Raw genomic sequence first — 18,647 nt, forward strand, 5'->3', positions numbered from 1 at the left:
TGTCTTGGCAGAGACTGGAAGGCAGGCAGAGGAGTGGGAAAGCTTCCTAGTGGAGGAAAGGGACGACTTCAGATGTGTCCTGATGGAGGCTGTGGGCACGAGAAGCTGGAGGCAGCCAACTAGAAGCTAGGCATCCACGTGATTGGTTAGGGGTGCGTTTTCTCTGTGTGTTAGGGTTTTCTCTGTTGGTTCAAAGTTGGAAGTGGGGACAAACATTAGGGAAGCTGTCACTTTCTGATAGAGTCCTGGCCGTTTTGAGCTGATTGTTACAGAGTTATTGTTTAGTTTCCTGGATTGTTACTTGTGATAGCAGTCTGGCTTCCTCCAGGTTTGACTTATTGCAGTCTGGCTTCCTGGCCTGGTTATGGATGAGCCGGCTGGTGTCCTGGGCAGGTTGCTGAGGTTGGGGCTCAGAATTCTATTTTTATATGTGGCTATGTCTATTTGTATATTCAAAAGTAAATAGTCTTCCAAAGTAAATTTTAAAAACACACAGGAGCCAGCTTGAAAGGTCTCCCACAGGCCAAATTTAGGGCCATTTTAGCATCAAGAAGAAAATGACAATATTGAATAGGTAAGCTCTGTGACTCTATAGTTAACGCTTGATGGGTGAGAAAGTGGGGCGGGGGACTATTTTTCCGTCGTTGGAAGTGACTATCACACCAACTTCTTACTCTGAAAATTAGTTATTAAAGGGAAAAAATAGTATTTGCCCTGTCTTTTTAACAAAAGAATTGGGGTTCACTTCCAGTTGTTGAGGAAAAACTCTTCTTTACAATAGGGTGCTAGCAAATAAGTGTAGAATAAATGATATAATTAGAAAAGAACCATTATGTAAATCCTAAAGAAATCATTGACTCAGGCAAGGATCATCAAGGGACTTCAAAACCTTTAGATGACAGATTGCTGGGAAATGGGATTATTCCTGTGGCGCCAAAATAGGACTCCACTATTTTATTAGGTAAATAAAGTGAGTTATCTAATTGTAAAGAGAGCACCCTTGTATAGTGGAGCCATCTGGTGGTCACCACCTGAACCAAATGATCAAATTTAAAATCTGTGATTGTGGGACAACCTCCAGTTTACAGAAAATACGGGAGAAAGTGGTAGTGCAAATCTAACAATACTAGCAAAATTAATTATTGCCCCAAAAAGCTTTATGAAACTAACAAACAGTAAATATTTATTGAGCACCTGAATTAGGCCTAGCACAGTCCTCAGTATCAATATCCGTCCAGCTTCAAGCTACAATTTCAAAGGAAATATCCAAGTATGATAAAAATTACTTACATATGACTCTTTTAAATAGCACATACTATTGAGTTAGATTGATGTGAAGTAAATTGGCTACTTCTTTCCCATCAGCCTACTACTTAGCCTGTAATTTATGTTCCTACTACTTTCATTTAGGAGCCACCTAATAAAATATTAATAGGCAGACCAGAGGGAAGAAGAAAGAGGCATTTGGAGTGAGTCTGGCCTTTGTCATTGGTACCCAAGAAGTCAGGAGAGCTCAGAGCTGGTGTGACCATGACCCTGAGCATATCATGCTCTTCATAAGTCTGTTCCTTTGTTCAGTCCATATTTTCTGTCTGCAGTGCTCTTTCCACTCTTTCTTACGAGATTATCTCCTATTCCTCATTAGCAATTAGCCTTAGAGACATTATTTGCTTAGCTTATTATGTGTCAAAGCTAGAGATATGTGGTTTTACAGCTATGGGAGCTAAACCAAGCTTCCTAGATTAATTTTCTCTTTCTAAGCTGGTGGCTTTTTTTGTGTGTGCGTGAGGAAGATTGGCCCTGAGCTAACATCTGTTGCCAATCTTCCTCTTTTTGCTTGAGGAAGATTGTCACTGAGCTAACATCTGTGCCAGTCTTCCTCTGCTTTATGTGGGATGCCACCACAGCGTGGCTTGAAGAGCAGTGCTAGGTCCACACCCAGGATCCAAATCCGGAGACCCTTGGCCTCTGAAGCAGAGCACGGGAACTTAACCACCATGCCACCAGGCCGGCCCCAAGCTAGTGGCTTTTACTCTGACTTTCTTGTAAAATTTTTCTGTGAGCAGCAGTGCAATATGCCAACCCAGTGTATCTAATCTTTCAGATTTAGGTAACATTTAAATTTTTTAACCACCCTTGAAGCTAATGATGTGTAATGATTCATTTTCTTTGCAGCCCACAAAGAACTCCACTGGCACTCTAAAAAAATTTTTTTTAAATAATATAATTAGATTTCTGTCATAATTTTTACTAGTACTATTTTTTTAATGCTATTCTTTGCAGTTGTCTCCTTGAATATAATGCTGAACAATTTTCCAGGCTTTGTTTCCTTGTGTGTTTTTTTTTCTTTTGAAGATTGACACCTGCGCTAACAACTGTTGCCAATCTTCTTTTTTTCTTTTCTACTTTTTCTCCCCAAATCCCCCCAGTACATAGTTGTATATTTTAGTTGTGGGTCCCTCTACTTGTGGCACGTGGGATGCCGCCTCGGCATGGCCTGACGAGCGGTGCCATGTCCGTGCCCAGGATCCGAACCAGTGAAACCCTGGGCTGCCAAAGTGGACTGCACGAACTCAACCACTCGGCCACGGGGCCGGCCCCTCCTTGTGTTGTTTTGAATCAATGTATTTGTCATATACCCAAGAGACATTTACTAAGTACCTGCCACATTGTATTAGGTACAAGCTTTACAAAGGAGGTTTTATTCCCCAAATAGTGGCTATACAGTTGGGTTTTAATCATTCTGAATCCTTGGTGGGAGCAGGGAGCAGAGATAACAGAGGTGTGGGGAACTCAGAGTCACTTGTTCTTGGAAACAGCCTTGTCTGGTTACTGGGAGATCCTTTCATTAAGAAAAATAAAGGCAGCCCTTGGAGATAACATCCCTATCTTGATCTCTGTAATTTTTTTCCTTATCACCCATTCAGTGCAAATAACAGCATTCTCTGAAAAGAATTCAATGTACCAGCATGACTAAGCATCTCTGTTCTCCATCCGGCTTCCACCAGGGTACCATGGCACACCCTGCTGGGAGCCGTGTTCCTCTTCTTGCTGATGGTCCCCTGCTTGTGTTTGAGTCATATCTTCAGCCCAGGGGATGAATTATGGCTGGTACAAGCCAATGTTTCTTAACAGGAGTGCTACTGGTATTTTGGGCAGAATGAATCATGTTTTGTGTGCAAAAGTGTTCTGTTGCATTTTAGGATGCTTGTCATCCCTCGAGCAACCCACTAAATGCCAGTCGCACCTCTCTATTTGTATGACAACTGAAAGTGCCCCCTCTCTATTTCCAGTACCTCTGGATGGGCAGGATGCCTCTGATGAGAACCCTTGATTGGTTGTGGGTATCGTGGTCTCCTTTACCAAATAGTGATGCCGAGTCTTGCATGCAGAATTGGCCAGTGGACCAGTTCTGGCCAGGACCAGAGGAAATTCCCTGGGGCTGCTGAGAAAGATTTTCCTCTCTAATAAGAGAAATTTGCATGAGGAGAAAGTGCTTTTCCCCTTCTCCCTTCCTTCTTGTTAAGAGGCTGGGAGAGGCTGTGATGCTTGCATAAGACACCATCTTATGACTCTGAGGCACCAAGTGGGAAAACAGAAGCCAGCCTGCCGAGAAGCCAGCCTGCCCAGAGGGTGGAAAGTCCCTGGATCCTAGATGACATTGTCAAGCTTCCAAACTAACCAAGGGAGTGCCAGCTGTTGGGCTTTTTATGAAGTAAAATAAAAATGTCCTTATATTTTAAACCACTGTGCATCAGGATTCCTATTACTCATTGCCAAACTCACTCTGACTTACACAGTTAGAGTAGAAGGGTATTTCCCTGATAAACAAGTTAAATAAAATGCAAAGATATCAATAAAGCTAAGTTTTTCTCAGGAAAAAAAAATATAATAAAACAATTCACCTGCAGAGAGTTGAATATTGAAAGTCTCAAGATATGAACTATGTTTCCTTTACTGAACCCATGCTTAAAAATAATTTTTTTTAAAGATTTTATTTTTCCTTTTTTCTCCCCAAAGCCCCCCAGTACATAGTTGTATATTTTAGTTGTGAGTCCTTCTAGTTGTGGCATGTGGAATGCCGCCTCAGCATGGCCTGATGAGCGATGCTGTGTCTGGGCCCAGGATCTGAACTGGCGAAACCCTGCACCATCGAAGCGGAGCGCGCGAACTTAACCACTCGGCCACAGGGCCAGCCCCCAAAATAATTTTTCTTCCTGCGGCATTTTGCTTTATTGTTGCTATTTTTATGTTATATTATGATTAAAAAACTCATTGTCTAGTGATTCGATAAAGCAGAAGTTTAAATACCAGTATTCACTTCCAGAAAACCAAACTTTTCCGTGTTCCTCTCACAAAGCACAACTAAAAACCCTGGACTTTACATATAAAACAAGCAAAAGAAGACCAAAAGGTGGAGAGAAGGATGCACACAAGCTAGGGACCCCAGGACTAGGGGCCAACACAGGGGCACGTTCCCTGGCCTTTCATTTTGCCTCATAAACCCCAGAAGCAGGCAATCTGAAAATACCAACAGGCCCCCCAACAGAAGCCTGCTCCCTAAAACCAAAGGACTGGGGAAGGGGCAGCCCAGCAAGACAGAAAGCTTTAGACAGCAACTGCTCTCTCCAGCTGGACACCTCACCCTGGATCCGTGCCAGCACAGGCTTCTGATCAAAGCACCAGTGAGCCGGGATGTGGTTCAGAGGGGAGACACTAAGGCAGGATTCTCTCGCTCTGGGGCCTTCGAATCGGAGTACTTTGGTACACCTTGTCAACAAATTGCAAAACAGGAAGCGCTTGTCATAGTCTGGGAAAGAGCACCACCTAATGATGAAACGAAAGCAGAAAATCTAAACGCTGTGTCCAAGCCTTTGGTCAAAGCCAAGTCAATGGGGGCCCTTAGCAAATCACTGCCCGGGCCCAGCCTGGGAGGGAGGGGAGAGTGTACTGTCAGAAGGGATGATGGGGCCCAAACAGAATGTACTAGGATGTTCCAGTTCAAAGCCAGGTTTTTCCCTCTTGAGGTGGGAAAAGTCAGTATGAGACATCTCCCAGGGGAGGCCCTGGGGAAGTCCAGAGTTGCAGGGGTTCTGGAGAGGAAAAAGAATACGGGGAAGGATTTAGACAGAAAAATGGGAGATGATGGCTAACACTTTGCTGAGTGCTTAACATACATGATGTTGGTCCTCACCACCAGACATGCAAGGAAGTAAGGGCTTGTATTAGTCCCACTGGACAGATGGCACAGCCGAGGCACAGAGAGGTTAATTAACATCACAGACAAGAAGGAATGAAGCCTCACGCTGGGTGAAATTAAGCTGATTTCAGAGTCCACTCTCTTAAACATACACAACAGGCTTCTCTTAGGGACACACATAAAAACAGAAACCTTTAGCATAATAATTTTACTGTCCACTGAAATTCTATCAGCCCCTCAGTACATAGTTGTATATGTACTGAGTGCCTCTGGTTGTGCTATGTGGGATGCCACCTCAGCATGGCCTGATGGGTGGTGCTAGATCCGTGCCCATCCAACTACTGCAGAGAATGTGACTTAAAGTATAGTTAATCTTGTAGACTGATATGATAAAAGTAAGGGTGCCTTATTTGGGACAGTCTTATTTTATGCCTGTATACCCTGGAGCTGAATAACTAGTCTCCCTTGCAGTAGCAGAAACCTCAGACACGGGGGGAGGAAATTTTGTTCTTGTTCCTTAGGAAATAAATGCTGGATGCAGCCAAATGACCCAAGTTTGAGTTGTGCTTCTGCCCCAAACAGAGGAATAGCCGAATGGTATTGAGGGCAGGTTTGGTGGGAGGTGATCTAAACGGGCTGTGTGGCCACGGGGTCTTTCATAGGGAAAACCAGGCTGTCCAAGGCCATGTCCAGAAGGCCTGGAAACTTTAGGTGTGTGTAGGCAAACAGATGTTTCCAGAGGCCCATTCTCTGAGCAGGGCTCAGCAGTGAGGGAGCCCTGGTGGTGGACAGTGATGGGGGATGAAGCTGGAACCATGTGGTGGCGCCGGCTAGTTTCATTCCAAGTAGGACCCCAGGTGGAAGCCCAAATGAGAGAAGGGGATCCAGCCTCTAGAAGAAGGGCCCAGCGAGGGCCAGGAAGTGTTCGCAGGCCTCAGACATTGAAAATAGGGAATGAGCAAGATAGACGGGGTAAATGCCAGCAGATAAATATGCTTCTGTATAGGAATCTTACTAGAAGCCATTACAAAGATAATAAATATTTGCTAAGTTTTTTAAGGATAAACCATGGAATGGCTTTGACCTAGTAATTTTCCAAAATCCACTATGTACATGACTTCAGCCTTGACTTCTGGGAAGCTAGAGTCAAGTGCTCCCTTCAGTGTCACTTGGGCCATCCCTGACCTTGTGCTAGACCAGTGATTGTGTAAGAGCTTAGCTTATTATCATATTCAACCAGAGCGGTAACATCAGTCATATGATCCATGCATGCTGTCCAGATTATTTCCAACGTCTAGCTAGTCACTAGATGTACCATGAGGTGAAAATCTTCTTAGGTTGTGTGTTCACTGAAATTCTATCAGTTAGTGGTATAAATGTATATTCATTATGCAAGAACTGTAAGAAAGCTAAATACACCTCTCATTCTGTTTAATGTCATTATTTAAACTTATAAACATTTATTTATTTATTTTTAAAGATTGGCACCTGAGCTAACATCTGTTGCCAATCTTCTTTTTTTTCTTCTTCTCCCCAAAGCCCCTCAGTACATAGTCGTATATGTACTGAGTGCCTCTGGTTGTGCTATGTGGGACGCCGCCTCAGCATGGCCTGATGGGTGGTGCTAGATCCGTGCCCAGGATCCGAACCGGTGAAAAGCCGGGCTGCTGAAGCGAAGCGTGAGAACTTCACTACTCGGCCACAGGGCCAGCCCCCTTTATAAACATTTATTGACCCAAAAGAATATAATGTTCTTCCTAAAGTTTTCTACCTAATATTTACTATTATTACCTATTATTAACTTACAACCTATCTTCAAATGTATTTAGCCTTTTAAAAGTCCTTAATAATTATCTTTGTACATAAAATTCATTACTAAATGAACTTTCACAATCCATTAAATATTATGGGATTTGACTCTTGTAGTAAGAAATACACACTTAGACGTCAGCTGACAATGACAGTTGTCATGAACAATGACCTCAGCAGTAATCTAGCAGCTGACATGCTGAGAAATTATTATAATATCAAGTATTTAAAATTAATTTAAATTTAAATTACTACTACTAAATTTTTTTTTTTGAGGAAGATTAGCGCTTAGCTAACATCTGCTGCCAATCCTCTGATTTTTGCTGAGGAAGGCTGGCCCTGAGCTAACATCCATGCCCATCTTCCTCTACTTTATATGTGGGACGCCTACTGCAGCATGGCTTGCCACGTGGTGCCCTGTCCGCACCCGGGATCCCAACGGGGCGAACCCCGGGCCGCCAAAGCGGAACGTGCAAACTTAACCACTGCGCCACCGGGCCGGCCCCTACTACTAAATTTTTAATGAGAGAATAATTTTGTTTATTTTGAATAAAACTTCAGATTTATTCGTGAATTTCTAAGTTTATTCTGTGATGGTGCTATTTGTCTTTGACCAAATACTGATCATAACAATTGGCATTAGACATTCAGTTAAAGTGTGAATTTATTACATTTCTAAATTCTTTAGAAAGTGGCTAATAGAATTAGGTCATCACATTTCTTGATATCCTGTGGATATTAATTTACATTTTAACATTTATTGTAATTACCAGTTGTAAAATCCTTATTTTGTGTGTTTGTCAGAGACTTGTTAAATACTCTCCACGCCCATTTCCTCTTCTTCCTGGTCACAGAGGTGAGCTATGTGGTCCTGCTTCTTGATCAGCCAGGTGTGGCCACGTGGCTGAGTTCCAGAGAGTGGTATATGGGCAGAGGGGATGTGTGGCATTTCCAGGCTGGGCCCATAACAACCTTTCTCATTCTCTTTCCCATCTGCCAGCTGGTGGAGAGGAAGGCAGGGACCATGACTGCGATGGGAATGTCAACCCTGGAGAAGCAGGAGCTTATCTGTCGTAGCAGCTAGCATCACTCTTAACATACTCTTCTAAAGGAATTTCAAGGAGCCTTGGAAAACAGATCAGGAAGCCATCAAACGTCTACAAGAATCTAAGTTGTAACTCTGCCCACTGCTTTCTAAATTTAAAGGTCACGTTTGGGCTGATTGGGGGTGGGTGCTCCTAGGCAAGTTGGTGGCATGAGCACAGGTTCGCCTCTAAAATCCCCACCGAGAGGACCCATGGGACAGACTCATGAGGAAAAAAATCCACATCAGTGCTAGAAATCTGGAGTGCCACTCAAATACCGGGAATATGGGAGAATTTCCGGTAGACATCGTGTTGATGTGCTCCTATCACATGGAGTAGCAATGACTCACCAGATGTGATCGTAAAGTGACTTCCCTTTTGTCACCTACTGTGTCGTTACATTGGCCTGATGGGCTCGTGGTTTTCTTTGCCCCTAGACCATAATGCCAGTCCCATGACCGTTATTTTTCTTTTTTCTGTTTTTTTAATTCTTAGGGAATAGAAAGTCACATAATCATTTAGGTCAGAACATAGGCTCCATCTTAAATGCCCCATCCTGTGTAATAAACTCTGACACTGATAGACAGTCGAGACTCCTTCAGCGCAGGCCGACAGCAAGCTAGCAATGGGAGGAAGGGGTGGGAGCTGGTGGAGTCTTTGCTTCCTGCCTTCTCCTTCTGCTCCTCCTCTTCTAGCATGCTAATCATGGTTTGTGACTTCTCCAGGATGAGCTGCAGGAGGGAGCAGGTGTGGGGTTCCTGTTCATGGTGGGACATGGGGGTATCCTGTTTGACTACTGTTGTCTCGCCTGGCAGTGTCTGAAGCTGATTCTTTCTTTCGTGGTTGTGGAGACCACCGTCACTGAGGATTTCTCACCTAGAGTTCAGTCTGAAAACTGAGAGCCCACATTGTGTCCCAGGGAAACTTAAGAGAACCAAATCTCTGCCTTGGACTTGAAAAGTTTACCCTCAACCTGAAAAAAAAGAGGCCAATGGAAAGTCAAATTTTAACAAAAATAGATGGTATGAATCCAAAGCCCAGACATTTAAACACAACTTCCAAAGTGCACTCACAGAGGTATCTGCTCTTCATTCAGCACTGAGACATGAAATCTTTATATCCCACAGGATCAGAAAACTTGTTTGGGGCCGGCCCCGTGGGTTAAGTTCATGCACTCTGCTTCAGTGGCCCAGGGTTTTGGCAGTCGGGATCCTGGGTGTGGACATGGCACCACTCATCAAGCCATGCTGGGGCAGCATCCCACATAGCACACCTAGAGGCACTCACAACTAGAATATACAACTATGTACTGGTGGGCTTTGGGGAGAAGAAGAAGAAGAAGAAGAAGAAGAAAAGAAGAAGATTGGCAACAGATGTGAGCTCAGGTGCCAATCTTTAAAAAAAAAAAGTTGTTGGGACAGCCCTGGTTGCCTAGTGGTTAAGTTCAGCATGCTCTGCTTCAGCAGCCTGGGTTCAATTCTCAGGCATGGACCTACACCACTCATCTATCAGTGGCCATGCTGTGGTGGCAGCTTACATACAAAAATAGAGGAAGAGTGGCAACAGGTGTTAGCTCAGGGTAAATCTTCCTCAGCAAAAAAAAAAAAAAAAAAAGAAGTTGGAGTCTCCTCATCAACTGATGAATGCATAAAGAAGATGTAGTATATATATACAACAGAATATTACTCAGCCATAAAAAAAAGACAAAATTGGGGGCTGGCCCAGTGGCACAGTAGTTAAGTTTGCACACTCTGCTTCGGCAGCCTGGGGTTTGAAGGTCCGGATCCTGGGCGTGGACCTACACACTGCTCATCAAGCCATGCTGTGCCCCATATCCAAAGTAGAGGAAGATTGGCAACACAGATGTTAGCTCAGGGCCAGTCTTACACACACACACACAAACAAAGACAAAACCATCCCATTTGCAACAAGATGGATGGACCTTGAGGGTATGATGTTAAGCGAAATAAGCCAGTCAGAGAAAGACAAACATTGTATGATTTCACTCATATGTGGAAGATAAACAAATACATGGACAAAGAGAACAGACTAGTGGTTACCAGAGGGGAAGGGGGTGGGAGAAGGGCGAAAGGAGTAAAGGGGCACATATATATATGGTGGCAGATAAAAACTAGACTATGGGGGGTGAGCACGATGCAGTCTATACAGAAACTGACATATAATAATGTACATCTGAAATTATGCAATGTTATAAACCATTATGACCTCAAAAAAAAAAAGTAGGATTCAGAATAGTCTGTCACATACTTACCTTGAACAATGCATTTTAACTTGAAACATGCAGATGCATATTCATTCAATAATTTTCGAAGGAACAGCCAGAAAACCATTGGTGCTCCCCATCCCCACACTAATGATGCACTGTCTGTGAGTTCCATTCTCAATTCTCCAAAGGAGAGTGGGAGCTGAAAGACCCTGCAGAGTGGCCTGATCCTTTAACTACTTAATGATTTTCCCAATCTTGAATGTTTGTTTTGCCCACATCTAATTAAACAGTGATTATGTTTAGTGCCTCATCTTTAGAGTCTGCACAAAGCATTCAATTTAGTTTTCATTAAAATAACTTCCTTTCCTTTTCACACTCATATTTTGTCAGTTTACATTGTGCTTAATTAAATCACCTAATTTCAATAACTAGTAAATAAGTAAAACTTGGTAAGCATCCAACTGTTGGGGGCAATAGTGAGTAATCTGGCCTGATCATTCCTGGACATCTTATTACATACTACGTATGGACTTGATAGTTTTAATTTTGCTCTTTCTGGATTTTTGACTCAGAGGACAGTCAGTACGTCATGGTTTAATGAATAACAATAGAACTTGACGGTTAAAGCACCAACTGAAATCCTTTCTCATCTACCCTCCAACGCCAACTTGTGGAGTCAGCAGCCACTAAAAGCAAGATTATGAATTCCCCAAAGCCTGGATCAAAGGTGGAGAAGCTCTTGTTCTGGGAAGGCTGTGTAGGTTTGGTAGCTTTTCCCATCAGGATATATAGAAGACAGATTAGGGAGGAATAAGAGCTGACTTAGGCTTTTTTTTAGAAAAAAATTTTTCTCTTACTTTTTTTTTTTTTTTTGGTGAGGAAGATTAGTCCTGAACTAACATCTGGTGCCAATCTTCCTCTTTTTTTGCTTGCGGAAGATTGTCCCTAAACTAACATCTGTGCCAATCTTCCTCTACTTTGTATGTGGGCCGCCACCACAGTATGGCTGACAAGTGGTGTAGGTCTGCACCCAGGATCCGAACCCATGAACCCTGGACTGCCAAACCAGAGTGTACTGAGCTTAACCACTATGCCATGGGGTCAGCCCCTTTCTTGGGTTTTAACAGAGTGTTGGGCTCAGTCCTTTCCTATTTTGCTCCCCGCCATGCCCTTTGAGAAAGGGGGTCATGGAACATACACGCCCTGGACATTGGGGGTGAACTTGGACACTGGTACCCACTTTCCATCAGGACAATTCTGAAGATGGAGGCACCAACTGGTCATAATGGGACCATGGTGAGGAAGCATGAACCAGGCTGCCCTGGGGGCTGCATAGCAGATCAAAGAAACATTCACCCAGAAAAGGGGCCAGGGGCCCAACAGAGCCATGGCCACTCCTGAGCAGGGGCAGGGGTTTACATGACAGAGAGCCGGCTGGAGTGAACCTAAACTAGACCTGTCATCCATACAAAAACTCCCACATATTGGGGGGACCATTAAAATGAAGTTGAGGCAGACCAAGATAGAGCACGCCTCCTCTCTCTCAACTCCGACTGTGGCTGGAGCTGGTGGCACTAGTACAGGGGGCCAGATGACGCCAAAGTGGGAACCAGCTGAGAAGGACCATCCCTCTTGCATGCAGACTCCCCTTGCCCTCCCTGCAGGTGGGTGCCAGCAGCTCTCTGAAGGAGCAGGGCAGGGAGGAGAGGGGAGCACAGTGGGGAAGTCCCAGGTGGGAACAAGACCTGTGATTGTGATGACAAACTCAACAGTGGCTGTCATTTTGATAACCAGATGGGATGACAGAAATCACTGAACTGCCGCGTTCGCTTGCTTGGGTCGCTATAACAAGCTAACACAGACTGGGTGGCTTAAGGAACAGAAATTAATTTTCCCACAGTTCTGGAGGCCGGAAGTCTGAGCTCAAGGTGTTGGCAGGATTGGTTTATCCTTCGGTGTCTCTCCTTGGCTCATGCAGGGCTGCCTTCCTGCTGTGTCTTCACATGGTCACCCTTGGCCTGTGTGCATCTGTATCCTTATCTCCTCTTATAAGGAAACCAGTTACACTGGTTTGCTCTCATTTTGGCTTAATAACCATTTCAACTTAATTGATAACCTTTTTAAAGGCTCTGTCTCCAAATACAGTCACATTCCGAGGTCCTGGGGGTTAGGACTGCAACATATGAATTTTGAGGGCCACCACACAGCCCATAATAACTAGATAAGTTCTAAACACGTCTGGGACAAAACTAAGACATCCGCTCAAGGGGGATGAGAACGTTCAGGGTCAGTGTTGCAATTAAGAGAGCTTCCGGTTTGTACATCACGGAGAGAACACTCTTCAGACCGAATCCAAGAGTAATTGATCAGCCTTCTTTCATAATTAACCAGAGTATCTTGTACCAACATATAGCTGACGAGTTCCTTAAACTAAACTAATATTCTTAGGATGAAAACACTCATAGGCTTATTTTACATCATCTTATCCAATTTCCCACCAAAAGGCCAGTGGAGATGTAAGCCAGGGTGAGGGAGGTCAGGACGGGTGGTGCTCTGGGACATGCCCGAGATGGGGCCCAATGTCCATGCTGTTCCCAGTGGACCAAGTTCTGGCATGAACCTCTGTGGTATATGAGGCTATGCCTTCTGCATGCTTCCTCTGGTTCCTCAGAGTGGGCCTCATGGTGTGGGGTACAGCCCCTGGCACAGAAGATGTGGCCAGAAGATGTGGCCAGCCTGGGGTCCTCGTGCTGGTCATTGCTCTCAGTGGTCTGGGTCGATTCATCTTGTGTAGCTCTTGAGAGTTATTTTTAGAACTGTGCCCATGACTTCAATCTCACTCCATGATAAATCCTGGGATATTAATTGGAATTTTGTGGTATAAAGACTGACAGATCTCCCCACCCCTTACCTGGAATGCATTAGCCATGTTGTTTTTTCACCTGGGGTGATGATTAGTTTCATGTGTCAACTTGGGAGGGTGTTTTGGATGACTTTAACATTTAAGTTGGTGAACTTTGGGAAAAGCAGATTGCCTTTCATAATCTGAGTGGGCCTCATCCAATCAGTTGAAGGCCTAAATAGAACAAAAACTGACCTCCGTCCCCCCACCCCCGCCACTCCCCCCAAGCAAGAGGGAATTCGCCATCAAATTGCCTTTGGACTGAACGGCACCATCAGCTCTCCTGGGTCTCCAGCCTGCTGGCTCACCCTGCAGATTTTGGACTTGCCAGCCTCCATAACCATGTGAACCAATTCCTTCGAATGCTTCTCTTTCTCTCTATACATACACATCTTACTGGTTCTGTTTCTGTGGAGGACCATGACTAATACACCTGGAGCTGGGATGATGGTTGGGTTGTTCATTCTCCCAAAGGGGCAGATGTTGCATAGTCTTCATGGAGGGATCTGCTGGATTCTAAATATGGTACAACCTTTCTCTTCACCCTCCCTCCATTCTGTTCTGTTTTCCCAGGTTCATGGCCAGCAAGTCTGATTCTCTCCGTAGGCATGGGTGGGAAGAGTCAGTGAGGTGGGCCAGTGCCAAGGGGAGCTCCAGGAGGGCTAAGCTCCAGCCTCACTAAGTCTAAGAAGCAAAGGGGATTGAAGGGATAAATGACCCAAGGTGAGAACCAAGGAGCAATACCAAGTGTCAGGTTCAAGAGTTCTGATCTGAGCCACCTGCAAGAGATGAGGCCAGAGATCGATCAAGAGTTGAGAGGACAGGAATAAGCTGGGAAGCAGCACAGGAGGAAGAAGAAGGGAGGCAGTTTCAAAAGTTGAGCTACACACAAAGAAGGTAGGGTGGAGCTCAATTCTATTGGGTGCAAAGAATGTGGGAGAGGGTGTGGCAGCCACTCAAAGGCACGGAGGTCCGTCAGGATTAACAGAGACAGCAAGACATCCAAAGGCCAGCTCTACTACCTACTAGCTCTGTGTGTGACTTTGGTCAAGTCACTTACTGTCTTTGTGCAAAAGAGGAATAAGCCACTTCACAGGGAAGTTGCGAGAGTTGAGAGCTGAGGTAGAACTTTTGACCTAGTACCTGGCACACGTTGACAATCTGCTCAGTAATGTTGGTTCTCTTCTCCCTTTATGGATGCAATCAACCCACCACATGTCTTCTTCAATAAAATACTTTTGGGAGCTGGCCTGGTGGCATAGTGGTTAAGTGTGCACACTCCACTTGGGTGGCCTGGGGTTTGTGGGTTCGGATCCTGGGCATGGACTTACACACTGATCATCAAGCCATGCTGTGGAGGTGTCCCACATACCAAAAAATAGAGGAAGACTGGCACAGATGTTAGCTCAGGGACAATCTTCCTCAAGTAACAAGAGGAAGATTGGCAACAGATGTTAGCTCAGGGTGAATCTTTCCCAGCAAAATAAATAAAATAAAATAAAATACTTTTGTTCTGAGCCAAAATCCCCCTTTCACTTCCAGTAATTAATGTGTTCTTTGAGGATACAATCTAATTATAATTTGCCTGATGTTGGGGTCCGGGGGAAGCTCACTTTGAAACCTTTGTTAATGATACTGTATCTTTGTCGCCACGTTCTCTTTTAGCCTGGGTCCTTGATTACTCTTGGTCCTAATAACAATCCCAATTATGCAAAAGAAAGTTGGCACGCCCACTTGCAGTTTTCACTTCATTCCTGTCTGGGTAAGATTTGTGATTCAAACGGTGGGAAAAAAAGGAAGAAAGAAAAAAAGAGAAGGTAGGTCATTCCATTAATGGTCAGAGTTCATGCCCAAGCATGCAGAGATAAAGCCACATCAAAGGATCTGTTAACAGCTATTTTCTCATTTTCTAATTCACTACTCATTTCCCCTTTAGTTACACTATTTCACGTTTTTTTCAGACTGGAAATGTCACAGCTAAATGGCAACATTTCCTAGCTTCTTCTGTTGCTAGGTGTAGCCTTGTACCTAAATTCTGAGTGGAATTTGTTGGGTGAACCTACCACAAAGGATCCTTAAAAGGGAGACAGCTGGGGCCCACCCTTTTGCCCTCCCCCTTCATGGAAAGTAAGGTGAGATGGCTGGTGCTCTAGAAGCTATTAAGGATCATGAGGCAACTCTGAGGATAGAGGAGACTGGGTCCTTGATGATTCATGGCACTGTCATCCTGGCCCTGGACTTCCTACTCAAGAGCTCCTTTACTTACGTGAGAGAATACACTCTTCTGCTTTTTTGTTTTGTTTTGGTTTTTGTGAGGCAGACTAGCCCTGAGCTAACATCTGTTGCTGATCTTCCTCTTTTTGCTGAGGAAGAGTGTTCCTGAGCTAACATCCAATCTTCCTCCATTTTGTATGTGGGACGCTGCCACAGCATGGCTTAATGAGCTGTGGTCCACACCCAGGATCTGGACCCGTGAACCCCAGGCCACTGAAGTGGAGTGGACAAACTTCACCACTATGCCACCAGGCCAGCCCCTACACTCTTCTGTTTTTAAGAGACTGTCGCTGGATCTCCATTACTAGAATATGAATGCAATTAGTTAATAACTGGCTCAAAATGATTTCATCTCCACCCAAATTTTGCCCCCTCCAGCCAATATGTTGGTCTCGACTGCTGGGTCTGAGGATGGCCATGAAGCAGACTTGGGAAGTTTATTCAAGGGAAATCCACAGTCACAGTGCCCTGATGTGGCCTACAGGATCCTGAGCTGGCCGGAGGAATTTAACCCCAATCAAGTATAATCTAACTCCTTGGCTAATTGAACGAGTATTCTTACAGTGGCCACTCAAAAAATGAAAATGTGGCCTGTTTATTGGACATGGTAAACTAAGAAGGTAAGAAACTTCTCGTTACCTCCCACAGCCTCCAAACCCTTGGTCTCAATCCTGGATCCTGTCAGTGTCCGGGTTGTCGTCTAGAAGGATGCAGCTGATGGTAGGATGTTAGAGACTCTTCTACTTGACTGTCACTGTCACTGCCCTGCTCCCAATCTTTGTTGCTTGTTTATAAGACCGTATCCTGGGGTTCAATTTAAGTCTCAAATCATCATCAACTCTACCAACAAATACATCGATGCAGCCTGGTTCAGCTCAGTCTCCTAACAGTGATGTCTTGTTTTCACTGGAACAAGCCCTTTTATGAGTGACAGATCTGTGACTGAATTCTGTGGTTTCATCCTTCACAATGCCCTTTTCTTCCATTTCCCATCGCTGGTACCCTAAAACTGGCTCTTAGTACCTCTTGCGAGGGTTCTTGCAACAGCTTCCTAACCAGCCCGCCCCTCTTGATGTCAATGCCAGACTGCTTTGCCTGAAAAACTACTTTCAACGTGCCTCACATCAGCTAAAATGCTTCTCAGCTTCCTGTTACCCACCACATGTTTGAGTTTTAAGGGCATCCGTAACCAGTTCCCAACCTGAATTTCCTCCTTCACCCGGTCACATACCCTTGGCTACAATCTCCTGATTTCCAGTAAGCCTCAGCCCTCTTGCTGTGAAACCATGCTGGGTGTTTCCCCTTTGGGTTTGTTATTCTCCTAATCCAAAGCCGAGTCATCCTTGGCGGTGAGGGGTGGGGATTGGGGGTGGAAGGTAAGGGATGGGGGACTTGCGAAGAGGGTGGAAGAAAGTCACTGAAACTCTGACATGCTTTGTTCAGCATCTACTGTTTTATTTTCTTTTATTCTATTCCATAAGGGCCCAACTCAGGCCACTAACAGTGTAAAGCTTTCCCAACTTCTATACAGGGAGGATTTACATAATTCAGGAATTTTTTTTAATTGTTGAGAAAACATCTGATATTTACAGCTTATTAGACTATAAGACACTATGGGAATGAATCTTCTGTTGTACTTTTTATATTCTGCTGAGTGGTTGGTTCATGAAGTCACTCCAAACACATGCCCAAAACTTGACTGGTAGGGCTTAGTAATCAAGATAGTAAAGGAAAATGTCTGCTCATTTCCTCTGCCCATTTTTTGATCAGGTTGTTGACATTTTTGTTGTTGAGTTGTATGAGTTCTTTATTTATTTTGGAAATTAACCCCTTGTCAGATGTATGATTTGCAAATATTTTCTCCCAGTTGGTGGGTTGTCTTTTCATTTTGTTGATGGTTTCCTTTGCCATGCAGAAGCTTTTTAGTCTTATGTAGGATATGAACAGACTTTTTTTCCCAAGGAAGATATACAGATAGCCAACAGGCACATGAAAAGATGTTCAACAACACTAATTATTAGGGAAATGGAAATCAAAACTACAATGAGATAGGACTTCATACCTCTTAGAATAGCTATAATTAACAAGACAAGAAATAACAAATGTTGGAGAGGATGTGGAGAAAAAGGAACCCTCATACACTGCTGGTGGGAATGCAAAATGGTGCAGCCACTATGGAAAGCAGTATGGAGATTTCCCCAAAAATTAAAAATAGAAATACCACAGGATCCAGCTATTCCACTACTGGATATTTATCCAAAGAACACGAAATCACTAATTCAAAAAGATAAATGCATCCCTATGTTTATTGCAGTATTATTCACAATAGCCAAGACTTGGAAGCAACTCAAGTGCCCGTCAAGTGGGGAATGGACAAAGAAGATGTGATATATATACACAATGGAATACTACTCAGCCATAAAAAAGGACAAAATCCCACCATTTTCAACAACGTGGATGGACCTTGAGGGTATTATGCTAAGTGAAATAAGTCAGACAGAGAAGGGCAAACGCTGTACTATTTAACTCATATGTGGAAGATAAACAAACACATGGATAAAGAGAACAGATTAGTGGTTACCAGAGGGGAAGGGGGTGGGGGGAGGGTGAAAAGGGTAAAGGGGCACATAGTATGGTGACAGATAAAAGCTAGACAATTGGTGGTGAACACAATGCAGGCTACACAAAAGCTGAAACATAATAAGGTACACCCGAAATTTACACCGTGTTCTAAGCCAACATGACCTCAATAAAATAATTAAAAAAAAAAAAAAAGTATGAACTTTGGGTTCTAATCCTGACTCTTTCACTTATTAACTGTGTTACCAGGGCAAACTGCTTCACCTCAGTGAGCTCGTTAACTGTCGCCTGGAGTCAACGATAGGGACCCTAGGGGTGAAATAAAGATAAATGCGTGTAAACCCTGCAGCGCAGTCCCTGGTGGCACATCGTAGGTGTTCAGTAACCGCTATCATCAGGCCGCCCTTGACCTGGCTCCGGCCTGCCAGAGGTCCCAAGGTCAGTTCACTGGGAAAGAAAGGTCACCCCGGGCAGCGGTTAGAGGGGCACTGGCCCCACATCTTACCAGCGCCCAAGACCCGCCTTCCGAAGGACCTCAGCAGCCCGCGGGGCGCGCCAAGGCCGCTCAGG

This window comes from Equus caballus, chromosome 31 (assembly GCF_041296265.1).
Source record: "Equus caballus isolate H_3958 breed thoroughbred chromosome 31, TB-T2T, whole genome shotgun sequence".
Taxonomy (NCBI): Eukaryota; Metazoa; Chordata; class Mammalia; order Perissodactyla; family Equidae; genus Equus; species Equus caballus.